Below are 14539 nucleotides of genomic sequence, written 5' to 3' on the forward strand. Positions count from 1 at the left end.
TCTGGTGAATTGTTCATTGCTACCCAATTGCATACTGCCTGAAATATTCATGACGTTTTTGTTAACGTATCCTGTATGTGACATACTGGTATGCAGGGTTTTATTCTTCAACCATTCATTTTGTTTGAGGTAGTAGCTGTTTGATGTGTGGCTATTTCAACCCAATGCTACTTTCCAAAATGCTTCTAATCAAATTGGATTGCCTTCTGATTTAAATAATTCTTCCCCAAGATACACTAGTGATCATTTTGTATTGTAAGTTTCATACTATTCTTACTTGAAGAAACTGTTGTTACTTTCATATAAGCATTAAGACATTAGCATTTATCTTCTACCTCCTAGTCAGCTTGTATATACATGCTCCAGTAGTTTAATAGTTAGGACTGAGTTTGGATATACAATAATGCTGTGTCTGATCCTGTCTGCAGCTCTAACAGGAGATTTAAGCCCTATTTAATGGAGTAGCTAAATTAAGACTGAAAATCAAACTTCTTAATGAATTTATTAAACTTTGTCTTTTGCAAGACACATATTGGTCTTGCAACACAGAATGAGGCTTGTGAGAGGTAAAGAACATTTATCACCACGTATAGGCACTGCAAACCACTGAGCATCAGAGCCCTCACACAGACTTTTCTGAGAGCCTCACTGGAGGACAAGGGATGTGTTCTCACCCCACTAGGATACATCACCTGGACTTGGAAGCATTTATAGAGAAAAGCTGAGCTAACAGCAAAACTTAGCTCTTGCCAGGATTAACAGCAGCTAAACAAGAGTTTTGTACATCACACATATGAATTTATTTTATTACTTAATTATATCTGACTTTATTTGGAGCTGTCCTTTAACTTTTCCACCTATCTTTTGCTCAGTGCTGGGGATATATAACTCCCTTTTTGTACCTTCAAGAGAGGTTTTGATATCTATGCTATATTACCTCATCCCTTCCATATTCCTGCCAATGGATGATTGTTCCTGGGAGAAGTACTTAGGACTTTGTGTGGTCCAGATTGGAAAGACCTCGGACACAGGAATCCCATTTCATTCTAGCAGTAGAAATGGTATTCCAGTTTAAATTTTCCTAACTTCATCCTATGAGAGCTCATCTAATTACACCAGCCAAGTGAGCCAAACCTAGTCTGGCCAAATTTGGACTGGATAAGTTCAAGTTTGATGAGTCTAATTTCCCTTGAACTTGGAAAAGCCCCATGCACGTGGCTGAGTGGTAAAGCTAAAACACTCCAGTAGTGTTGAATTGGGTTTCTGAGGCCCAAACACCTTCACATCTTGGCATAAATCTGAGTGAAAGCTCACAGCTTGGGTCTGTATCTCCATCATCTAGCCAAACTTTCCATCAGTTTAATTACTCTCTATACCAGCTGCTAAGAAATTTTTCTACTTACAAAACTGAACTGCATTTTTAGCAAGTAGAAAAACTGTTCTATCCATTGCAGCCACTGCTATTTAACACCAAGAGGACTGAATTTTATTTCTTTTTCCACTCCTTGTTTCTCTTCTTGAGCACAGGTACTTTTGAAATCCTCTGTGGCATACAGCAGGCTACATGCACCATATGCCAAGCATTTTTGAAAGACATTTAGGTTTATGATAGGATGGAAACACTTCTATTTCAAATGTGCAGTTAGGGAATAGCAAGTTTTTAATGAAAATCTGAATAGTTGGGATAAAGATTGCAACAGACTAATACTCCTTTAATGTTCAGGCCTATTATGAAAATCAAATGTCTCTCATTCAAGGTGTGACCCTCTTGATTCTTCCCTTCACAGTCACAAATTACCAGCTAATAAGTCAAATGTCAATTGAGAAAAAGTACTTCTGCTCTACAAAGGAGCCCTTTTCTTCCCCTCTCCCCAAAAGCTGGGAAGAGTTGCTTGAGTTGTGACAGGTACCTTTGTAGGATAAATTGTTTGATGGAAATCAGCCCACGCTTGGATCTCTTGAGAGAAATCTCTCGAGTAACAACTGTGTAGGTCCTGTAAAAACACCAGCCGGAATCAATAGCTTGCTGTCCTTAGCCATTCCCTTATCTCTGAGCAAACTAAAACTAGAGATAAATTACGGGGCTTCAAGTAACTATGTAGAGTACAGCATTTGAGATGGCAGTGTGTATTCAACAAGAAATGTTTTATAATTGAAAAAGAAAGAGTAGGAGCTAAATATAGACTGTTAGGAATTTGGAATTGGCAGTTTCACTGTGGTATTTATACTCATTTCCTTATTTGAACCAATATGAAGTGTTGTGTGTGAGTTCTTTTTTATTTTCAAACTTCAAGCATTTCAGTGATCCAATACATTTGGTACACATCAGCATGGACAATCTGATAATTATGATTAAAAATCTAAAAACAGACTTTGCCCCCCGGACAAAACACTTGTGAGAAAGAAATCAAACTGGGTGTTGGTGAAATGCTGGCAGACAGAACCACACATTTTTGCCAATTTATTGTCTTTTTGTTCAATTGTGTTAAGCAAGTCCTGTATGCTGTTACCTTTATTCTGATTGTAGAGACATAGGAGTTGCTTCCTTCCATATTAATCTCAAGTGCTCAGGGACACTTTATATTGGTGCATATCTGTTTGCTGCCAGTCCAAGCTAGAAAACCATGTGTGATTTCCTGCTTTGAAAAGCTCCTGCAGAAATCTTTGTGATGCACTTCTTTGCAGATACCTTCTCTTAATACTCCTGGGCAGACAGGAAGCAATTTCTGTAGGGCAGATGTTACTTACTCAACAAAGATGAAGAGCATGTTGGGTAAGACACGACCTGCGGATAGCCAGCTACCATTGGGTGATACAAAGCATGGCAAAACAGTTAACAGCAGAATGCAAATTGAAGTACCAATGCTTCTTAGGCTTAACACTGCTTAGTAAGGCTAATAGTCACAGGCCTGTATCTGTCTAGAAGTTAGGAGTCTAGTCTCAGATAATTGTTTCCTTCTATAATGGGAGAAAGACAATTAATCTCATTTTAACACTACAATGTTTAGTCCTGCCTAATTTAAGTGTTCCTTTCTCTACTGAAAAAGCCCAGATGCCAGGTCAGAGGCAGTTAAACCAGAAGTGAAAAAGTCCCTCTCTGGTGGTAGAATAACCCATATAAACTTAGTATCAAAAATTTATGTGGAGCAATAATCAATTTGGAGGCATTCCTTTAAGAGAGGTTTTTATAATTTTTTTATTTCCAAAATAAACCATTTGGCTAAAAGTACAAGCACTGCTTCAGTTCAATTTAAAAAACAAAACAAAACAACAACATAAACAAAGAAGAAAGATTTTCATTAAAGACTACAATTACTGAATAACAGGATATGACTTTCTACCACATCCTATTTCTAACTGCAGGCTTTTTGAAAAATGCACCAACAGAACTGGTGTTATTGCCTCAGCTTGCTGGTAACTGAGTTTTCCAATGAAAGCAAGCTTAGCCTTTACCTCTCCATCAGGTCTGCCAGTGGGTGAGTTCACAATTAAGTCAGGAGGGGCAAAGACATCACTGCATCATCTTCCAGCTCTTCAAAAAAAAACAAAGAGCACATACTTGGCAGCGCTTTAATTTCTATGGTTACTGATGAATAACAGCACAGCTGGAGAACTGTTGCTACAACCCACTAGCAGAGATAATTTAAGAGGTCGCACTTAAGCAGATCCATTATAAAAACACTGCTTTTTTTTTTTCCAGGGATAATAAAAGTGAAGGTTGTACTTTTTGGATTAGCATCAAGTATACTGGACAGATAGTCATAAATTTGCCCCCATTGCCATTATTACTTAGAAAGCAATAGGAAGAGGAAGTATGGTTCTTTACTTATGATGCTAACCCCCCACTGGTGGCCTCTGGACAAAATCTTGACCAGGACTACGATTTTCTTGGGTTTCATCAGTCTCAGATAGTGATAGTAAAGAGGAAATGTTCCAGGCAGTCCAGAGAGCCTGTCTGCCTGGGAAGACCTGTACCAAAGCTTTGTTTGCTATGAGGGGAACAGTGATACAATTCTCTGGAAAAAGTAATGGTGTAACCCTGAATCAGAATGCTTTGGGAACTCTGACACAGATTGCTTGCATCTGCTGGGTGAAATGGCTGTCCTGTGTTTTTGATTTTGGTCTGTACATTCTTTTTTACCCCTTAGGATACAAGTCTCATAGCCATAGTGGCATCACTGCAAAAAGCCTGCCTGTAAATAATTGATGGGTGGGACTGTAAGGGTCTTTTGGGCAGGAAAAACCTGTTATGTTGTTTTACACAGTGCGCCATTCAGGAGGGAGATGAAGGCAAGATTCACTCTTCCTTTGGCCTGCCATGCCCTAGACATGGGTTTGGCTGAAAAAAATCTGTGCATGAAACAGACAGTAATAGAAAAAAACCTAAATATTTTCGTTCCTTTTGCACATTCAAAAAATAGCATGTGGTCAGGGAATGGAACAACTCCTATTTTATACACCTGCAAGTGCAATTGTAAAGGACACAGTTAAAAAAAAGATAACAGCTGTTAATAGACTGGACTTTTGAGTTGGTCCAAGGAAAGGAACTGTTGCTGTGAACGCAAGTGTTGCAATTTTACATTTCACTCAGTGTGCTGTAGGATTACTAGTAGAAAAGGCAAAGGAAATCCATGTAAGTCCTTGTGCAAGTCTCCTCTTTCTACATGTTTTCTGCACGCACTGGAACAAACGCATCATCGAGAATAAAACCATTGACATCAGTGGAGTTTCACCTGGGACGGATTTGGCCTGCTTCTGCTAACTGCGTCATTACCCTGAAGCCACGCTGAACAATTCATTAGTGGCAGAGAGCTGAATTTCTGAAAGTGTGTGTAACCTAACTCTAACCACCAGCACAGTAGAAACTACTCTCAGTAGCTCCTCTGGGCAACCAAGGACACCACCAGATTGGATAAATAAATACAAACAGAAAATATTTTTCAATTAGCTTCACATCTGGAGTACTGGATATTTTTCCAGCTCTAAAGTCAAAGCACATTTACAGACTATGAAAGACAGTCCTCTTCACTGTCACACATTTCTGATGATCACAGGGAATTTGACAGCACTAATTCTTTGTATAAGAGAGAGGTTTTCATTCCATGTCGATGCTTCCAAAGAATAAGCTCGTATGCCATTGGCTGCCTCATTTCTGAAAATTACTGATGAAACCTCTTTTTGTTGCCTTGGGCAGTGCTCCCCAGCAGTGTCCCAGCTCCTCCTGTGCCCATACTCTGCTCACAGCTGCCCTATCCTGGAGGTGACGCAAACTCATGAGCAGACAGCCCCATCTGTGCCAGCTGGCGCTGGTGCATGACAGCACTCTGAACTTGCTTAATTTACCAGCAGAGGTGCAGCGTGGTCTGAAATAGTACCCTTCAGTGGCAGTTACAGGTTGGATTTGTGTGCTTTTGTCTTCTGTTGATAAGAAGTCTCTCTAAGAAGAGTCATTCTAAGGAATGGAATTGATTAATCTCTCTTGTGTTAGACTCTGGATGAGAGATTGTGTCCTAGTGAACTGGCAGTTTAAAACTAAAAAAAAAGATCCAGTACTCAGTACAGGACTTCAGTAAACAAATAACCCCTCAAACAATATTATTTGTCACCTAAAGTTTCACGCATTGAGACATACTCAAATTAATCTGAAATGCTATTGCTTCCATCTTCTTCCTCACTCTCTGATTTGTGTGCATATTTTCGCTCAGTAACAGCAGTTCAGGAGCAGAGAAAAGCTCCTCTATCAGTAGAATGCTTTGCTCTTTCATCCCATGACGACTGAAAAGGACAAGGGCCCTGGATGGATATCAGAGGCTCATTTCTGGGTCTCACTGAGGCTGCAGATCTGGAGACATGCAAATGTAGATTGAAGTGCAAATGTAGATTTACAGGTGGCTTACCTAGCAGGTACTCCAGCTAATCATTGCCTTTCTTAGTCTTTTAGATCTTCCCACTCAGTAGGGAAACTCTCACTCCATATCTGAAACATGTTATGAAAAGATGCCTGTTTCCATTCTGATTCTAAAGGAATTTGAAGATGATCATATATACATCTATCTGATTAATAGTTAAGGCCAGGAAAGGCTGGGTCAGATGCCAAACCACTTTGTGACTGTAGGTCAACGTGGAAGTTCTTCAGCTTGCAGCTTGACAAGGTATTACATAGGATAGTAGAATCACAGAATCATTTGAGTTGGAAGGGATCCTTAAAGGCCATCTAGTCCAACTCCCCTGCAGTGAACAAGGACATCTACAGCTTGATCAGGTGCTCAGAGCCCCATCCAGCCTGACCTTGAATATCTCCAAGGACAGAGCATCCATCATCTCTGGGTAACTTGTTCCAGTGCCTCACTAACCTGATTGTAAAAAACTTCTTCCTTTTACCCAATCTAAATCTCTCATCTTTTAGTCTGAAACCATTTCCCATTGTCCTATCATCATAGACCCCGCTAAAGAGTCTGTCCCCTTCTTTTTTAAGAGCCCCCCTTTAAATACTCAAAGGCTGCTATCAGATCAACTTGGAGCCTTCTCTTCTCCAGGCTGAACAGCCCCAGCTCTCTCAGCCTGTCATCATAAGGGAGGTGCTCCATTCCTTCGATCATTTTTGGGGCCCTTCTCTGGACACAGTACTCCATGTGAAGTGTCACCAACAGAGAGTAGAAGGGCAGGATCTCCTCTCTTGCCCTGCTGGCCACACTTCTTTAGATGCTGCTCAGGATACAGTTGGCTTTCTGGGCTGCAGGAGCACATTGCTGGCTCATGTCCAACTTGTCATCCAGCAGTACTCTCAAGTCCTTTTCAGCAGTGCTGGGCTCCATCCTTACATCTCCCATCCCATACTGATAGTGGGAAATTGTCATGACCCAGGAGCAAGGCATTGCATTTGGATTTGTAACTGTCACAAGGTTCACCTGAGCCCACTGCTTGAGCTTGTCTAAGTCTCTCTGGATGGCATCCTGTCCTCAGGCATGTTGACTGCATCACACAGCTTAGTATTTCAGGAACGTTCAGGAAGATCTCCTTCTTTCCACAGAATTGGCAATTTTGGCAGTTTTTCAGGAGACAGAGTCATGTTCAGAGAAGCCCATTAATTCTGGAGCTGCCTGGACTTTTGTTTGTGAATATTCCTGATAGATGCTGACTAATGTGCACCTGTTACTTCACCAAATCCCTGTTAACATCTTGGTTGTGGTATCACTTTGCTGTTGTCCCAGATGTGCTGATTCATCCAAGCCTCTCCCCTTGCACTCTGGTTCACTCTTTCCCTTTCTCCTGGGTCTGAGGCCAGACTTCATCATCTTCAATAACTCAGGGTTCCTAGGAAAACAAATCACTCTTCCTCAGTCACCTTATAAGGCAGACATTTGATCATCCTCCACCTCTACTGATCTACTGAGATTCTGTGTAAATGAAGGAACTGATTGTTCATTTTCACAATTTTTTGATTCTCTCTAGTCTATTAAATAAGGGCACAAAAAGAACTTTATAAATACATTACACGTAGCTGTTCTTTTTATGACAAAGTGTAGCCAACCAGAGACTATGGAGATGCTGACTTATAAGCAGAAGAAAGTTTGTTCCTTATGTATACATGTGTTCACGCATTCTGTATGTCTACATTGTCAGTAAATCAATTACATTTGGAGCCAAAGAAAAGTCCGCTAAGGGCCCAATTAGTAAGACAGCAGTCTAAAAATTAGCTGAAGCCATGATGAAGTATGTGGGCAGCAATTGCACAGGGATGTGCTGTAAATCCCTAGCAAACACATATGGTAACTTTTTCATCAAGTGTTATCTTTTCATTTAATGTGTGGAAGAAATTACAAGAAAATGTTAATTTGACTCCCCTATGTCACCTTCTTCATATAACTTTCTTTTCTTTACCTCCCCAGGGAAATAATATTGCTAGTGACAAAAAAAGCAATGGCAGTTTCTGCCTGGGCATATTCTTGGTCTCTTTCGCACCATACTACATCCAAGTATTAACTTTAGACACATATATTGTTGCTCATGATCTTCCCTTCTGATCCTTCCTCTGCTATTTTCAGTTCCATTATATATGACCAGACAGATAAGGCTCTGATTCACCTGATTTGCTCAGATTTCAAATACTGTTTTGAAAAAGTTATTCCCCTAAGATAGCATTGTCTCATTCCAATTTTCAATATAAAAACATATCATAGAAGCATGCTTATTTATTTATAATACATAAAATTTCTTATGTTTACTCTTTTGCATATGACAACCTTTTTCACCCATAGTTATGCTAAACAATTTTGAGTAGCATAATTTCAGTTAGAATGAATATTCATATATTCAATATATGGATAGCTTAAACTGGCACAGATGTTCTCTGTCCCATTTAAAGCAGGTTCCATGCTACAACTATTTCAAAGAGATATTTTTGTTTTTTTCTGTGAAATGGGTAAAAGATTTTAGGGACCATTTAATAATCATAAACAATCCAAGGAGATAAAGGGACAACAGAAATAGAACTTTTCAAAATCCAAGGAAACGTAGCATGCAGCAGTGGTAATTTGGCACAGAGCTTCCACAATAGATTTCATTTTTCTTAACAGAATGATAATTGAAAACTGACTTAGCCTCTTAAATAAACCAGTGACAGCTGGGAAAATCAGCAGATTGGCCCTTTGTGCCTGTTTATAGTAAATTTTGGCAACAAGATAGTTGATGTAGTCTCTATAGGACACAGCTATTATGTCTTCCAGATGTGTTTGACCTTTATCTTGGATAAAAAAAAATATATCTTACCATAGAAAATATCAATTTATGTACTCGTTGCCCAATGTTCAGCTACTTTAAGAGGCTGGAAAAAGTGCTCTTGTGATGGTTATGCTTTCATTGCCATGCGGTACAGATTTTCAAGTACTTAGATTTTTAAGTGTGGGGATATAATTTCAGCTCAATGTACCTGTAGAGGTTATAGTATGAGGAATATCTGTAATATGCAAAGGGACACTTAGGAGGTTCTTCCTTGGTTCTTCCTCCACTACTCACAGTGTATGGAAGGAGAAAGAAAAATGGTGACAGCTTCTTCCTGAGCTTTTATTGTTTGCTTGTGTGTACAAGATGATGCTACTCATTCTCTTTAGGGAAACTATATCAAAGGCAGTTTCAGCAAAGAGTCGAGGTGCAGAGAGCTTAATGTTACCATGCCAGGGAAATTGCACTGAGGCATGGGCAGTGTACCTGAGGTGGTATGGGCTACCTCTCAGCTCTTCACACTATGAGACATCAGCAGGTGTCCTTCCAAATCTAAGCCTGCATCAATTTAACTTTAACTTGGTGAATGAAATTCCTGCTTTTCCTTCTTGGATAGGCCAGCTGTGAGGACTGCTGAGGCAGAATACAAGTTGAAGTACTGGAAACCAGTGATATACCACACTGAAGAGTCTTGCCTCCCGGTGAGCACATCCCAGACACGCTCAGTGCAGCACTGCAGATATTTTACCTGAGAGTGTTGCAAGCAGGTTGCACACTCTGAGATGCCTATGGCAGCACCTATTGCACTGTGTTGCACTCCTTCATCATCAAATAATAATCTTTTGTCCTCCTGTACTGGATAGGCTCTGTATATATATATATATGTGTGTGTGTAACTGAGGCACGAAGACCCCACAAAGTCATTATGTGACTTTGTGGACAAATGCCTCATGCTGGGAATTTAAGGCACTGGAGGGCACGTAAGAGGTTGAGCTAAGGTTATGACAGCAGAAACCCTGCTGAAAGAAATAAAGTCATGAACGGGTGTCCCACCAGTACTGTGCTATAGGTGCTGCTACAGGTGACAATGACGGATGTGGCCCTGCCACCTGCCTTGTCTGGGAAAGGGAGGTGAGCTTGTATAGGGCTGGAAGTGCAAAAATGCTCACAAGAGGCAAGACAAGACCCAAATAATTTTCACTTATGTGCACATTCTGTGCAGAGATAAAGCTTTTGAAACGTTTTGACACAAGAATAGGTCAGTTGCAAAGGAGTAGGAGGATTCTGGAATGCAATGCCTGGAAGAGCATATAACAGCGCTTCTGAAACTGATTTTCTGAGGAGTAGTTTGTGGGAAATTAGAAAGAAACATGGTAATTGTTCAAATTGGACCAAAACTGCATGCAAAACACAAATCTTGCTGTCCAGCCACAGTGGCTGTCTTCTGGCTTTTCTGCTGGGACTGAAATGCTAGCTGGCAGCAGATGGATGGCTATTTATCTGATGTTGTTTCCTGGAGATAGGAATATTTTTAGGCGAGGCGATAGGCAAGGCAGAGCCCTGCTCCATCATACTGAGCCACTGCTGTAATGTCCTTGGAGGGCATGACTTAGCAGTGCAAAGTGGCAGCTCTGAACACAGCCTTTTTTCCGTACTTAGCGACTCTCCCCAAAAGGCAGGAATGCAGTATGGTAAAATGTATTTAATAAAAATAACGAAAATGGCAAAATAACCAGAAATAAAATGCATTTTCACAGTGTGGGAGGAGAAAACAGCTGTGTCAGCTGTCCCATTGCTGCATAAACAATCCAATGCAATCATAAAACTGCTTCTGGTCAAACAGCAGCACAGATAAAAAGGTTTTCCCATACGTTCACCAGAAGCCCTTCTCCTGAATCACAGACTGCCTCAGTAATTTGGTAACATTTGGTGAACTGTGTAAACAGCAAAATGCAGATGTTTCAGCCTGAGCCTCCACAGATGCTGTTATTGTCTGGGCCACTGGAGATGGCAGGTGCAGGCCCAGGACACTGCCAGAGATGCTGCTTTCAGACCGTGTCCTGCGCTTTGTTCTTGTATGGAAGGAAAACCAGATTGTCTTCTAAGCACTATGATCTGCTCTTCCAAAATCCATGTTGTGGCTGCTCAGAAGTAACACATACATGTGATTTTTGTCAGATTTAAACAGTTTTAGGTCAAATAAACAAGGAGTTGTAAAACTCCCCTCCCCTCCCCTCCCCTCCCCTCCCCTCCCCTCCCCTCCCCTCCCCTCCCCTCCCCTCCCCTCCCCTCCCCTCCCCTCCCCTCCCCTCCCCTCCCCTCCCCTCCCCTCCCCTCTCCTTTTCTTGATTATATGTTGACTTGCTTGCTTTCCCACTGTAACGTGTATAAGATTAGTAGAGTTTGCATAGGTGCACACTGTAGTTTAATTCATATCCTGTGTAGTAAGGAAGGGCTTTAAAGCGAGGTTGTCTTTGAAACATGGAAACAGTGTATAGTAATCATTTAGAACACACTGAAATGTGCTTAAGCAATTAGAATAGCTGTATGCATAAAAATGCAGTTTGCATGAAAGCTTCAAGCTTTTAAAAGCATTTTGAATTTACATCACTATATGTTAATCCACGGACATTATACAGTTCTGAGTTTTCTTATAGCAACCACAAAACAACAAATGATTTCCCTGGGCTATTTAGGCATACCACTGCTATTAGGTCCTCTGATTTTTAATTAAAATGAAATAGCTTGTTTCTGAGCTCTGGCCATCTTGAGGTAATTGAAAGTATAATGTCTTCTGTCGGATGCATTTGTTAAAGCAGCACTAAATCCCCTCCGTGACTTTACTATTCAAAAGTAGAACTGCAACTTCATTAGACCAATGAGATGATCCAACATTTTCTCATAAACTTAAAATGTAAACTATGCTTGCAATTCTGCTGCAATTCTTAAATGTAATAAGAGAGTTCCCTCTCCCATTTTTACAGTGTTACTCTTGAGATAATTGTCTTATTAACCTTCATTTTATTTATGGTTAGTGAAAACCACATTACAAATAGCTCCTTATCTCGTTGCCATTCATAATGTTTTAATAAGGTGCTAATCACTCTGATAATTATGAATTAGGATTATGAATCCTTGTTAAAAAACACTTGGTTCAGTTATACACATGCCTAACCTTACACATTCATTTCTAGCTGAATTCTGACAATAAGAATTAACAGCTAGAGGGAAAATTACTTGGCTAAGCCAGTTTCACACAAGCACTTAAAAACAACTTACCACTTTTTGTCTGTACATGTGTGCACAGATTGGCTTGTAAATAAGTGCGTGTTGGTGTGTGTCCATGTGTGTCCATGTGTTTATGAAATCTGTATCTTCTGAATGTTGCAACATACTGCAATGAACCACTGGATTGTTAGATGTTTTTAGAGAATAATATTATTCCAGGTGTTGCCTAGATACATATGGAAGCAAAAAATAACTGAAAAACAAATGTCACAGATGTAATTACTTAAAGTAGAGACTTCCATTGTGGATGAATACCTACTGTCAGACGGTATGGACCTTATGTCCAAGCACTCAACAATTTTTTAAGGAGTTTCATGCAATAACTGTTGACTTTTGTCTCTCTCACACAGTAAAACTTACTCAATCTTTCATGTATCCATTATTTCTTTCCTTCTGGCCTTGAAAAATGCAGATCTATCCATATGATTTCCATGCCAAACACAAGAAATTATTTGCACGTTCTCTTAGCACAAGACCTTGGCACTATCCCTTGTACTCTGTATCTTTCCAATGTCTTCTATACTAGATTAAGTGTCACTTCTTGGTCTTCACTCTCAAGATTCATCATAGCCTAATCCTAATTTTGAAATCTTTCATTCACTGGTAATTTATATACTCCAACTTCTACAATGCCATCCTTGATGACAAGTGATGGTTACCTATTTTTTCATAACCTTCTTTTCTGAATTAGGAAGGTCTCAGAAAATTTCCAGAGAACTGTCCCATCAACTACTTTTATATCTCACCTTTAAACTCCCATGACACCGAGCTTATAAGGAAAACATGGCCAAAATTGGAACTGGAACCAGCTGGAATATTAACATTGCTGTACATATTGCTATCCAGTATTGATGTTGATTTGCTCATAGTACATTATTTCTTGCCCTCTATTTATATTGCAGTGGTCTGAAGATAATGGGCAACTTGTTTCTGAGAGCTTTGTACAGTAGTTATGATGGTGGGACTTGTTTGTAACTTCATCTCTCAAGCATTTCAGCAAGTCCTCCTCTCTACACCAAGAATCTCACAAAAACGTGATGAAAAAAAATACTAGACTTCTACAATAACAACCATGCTAGACTATTCCAGAATATTAATTTCAATTTAATATTGATTCTGTACTTGAGAAAAGGTCAGATTTAAGGACTTAAACAGATGCAGTCAATCTTGTCTTGAAGAACAGTACTTGATCAGATGAAATCTTCAGACACCTGAAATCCTGTGATGTGGGAACATCTATAAATATCCATATGGGAACTTTTAATAGTTTCTTTTTCATCTATTATATCTGAATGGGAATTTGAATGCACAGGAGAGAAAGATTCTGTCCTACAGAAGTAATGTGATGGTTCTGAGAAGTGGTAAAACACACGTCATTATTAACAAGAATAAACAAGATAACACAAGATAAAACAAGCAATAATTGATCGTGTCGTAAGTTGAACATCTCAGAAACATACATTTTATAGAAGTTCTTGCTCTCTAAACTCGAAGTAAAATATTCGTTTTCAACTGTAATCTTTCTTAGGTCAAAAAGAAATAAACTTTTTTCTCAAAATGTCTAAATCCTGTCTTGCAAGATTAGCTCGTGAATCAAGATTTGGATAACAGTATTATGGGAGAAGTCAAGCAAACAGAGAGATGACTCAAACAGTTTAGTGCCAGGACTATTTCTTAACACACAGGAAAGTCATCCTCTGGTTGCATATGGAATCCTCCCACAGTGAACAGGGAACTGGCAACAGAAGTGAAACTGCAAATGGTCCAAATTTTGCTGCAGAACTAGACTCATAGTGAAGAGAAACCAGAAAAATGGACTGAGGAGGATAGCACATGGCTAGGTTATGCTGTCTCTATTTCTTTGCTTGTCAAAGCAGACATTCTGGTAGATAGAAAGGTAAAATTTTCTTTAATTCTCTCTACGGTTCAAACAAAAACCTTAATGAAACCCAAAGCAAGAAGGGAGCCAAAAACACAGAAGGACATTCCTTGAACTTGTGCTCTCAGTATCATCATGCTGACCTAAGAGAATTTCTCACTCATGAAGCATATAGTACAGTGATACACCATCTGATGACTGACTCTGGGCCACCCTGGAACGAAGCCCACACATGAAACCAAATAGCAGCTCTGGATGGATCCATACCTATGGGTTGTGCCTTGGATAAACAGTGCTCCATGCAACTACTGTGAAAAGAATACCTGTTTCGATTTGCTGCATTGCACAGCTCAGCCCTGTGAGAGCTTCTGTTGAACAAATAGCTGGGCTGCAGGTTTCTTGTTTTTGGTGTGTTTTTTTTTCTCACATTTGGGTGTTTCTTCCCTTTTATGATCTTGTCAAAGATTGGATGGCACTACCCTCCCTCAGGTGATGAAGGCAGCGTTCCTACACCATGTGAAAACTGTGCTACTCCTGGCCTGGAGCTTGTCCATAATTTTGGATTGGAACAGAATATGCAGTTCCTCTGAAGCTGGAAGACATTCTTTCAACAAGAATTTGTAGAGAAATCAAAACAAGCACAAAAACCCA

This window comes from Tetrao urogallus (assembly GCF_951394365.1).
Source record: "Tetrao urogallus genome assembly, chromosome: 4".
Lineage (NCBI taxonomy): Eukaryota > Metazoa > Chordata > Aves > Galliformes > Phasianidae > Tetrao > Tetrao urogallus.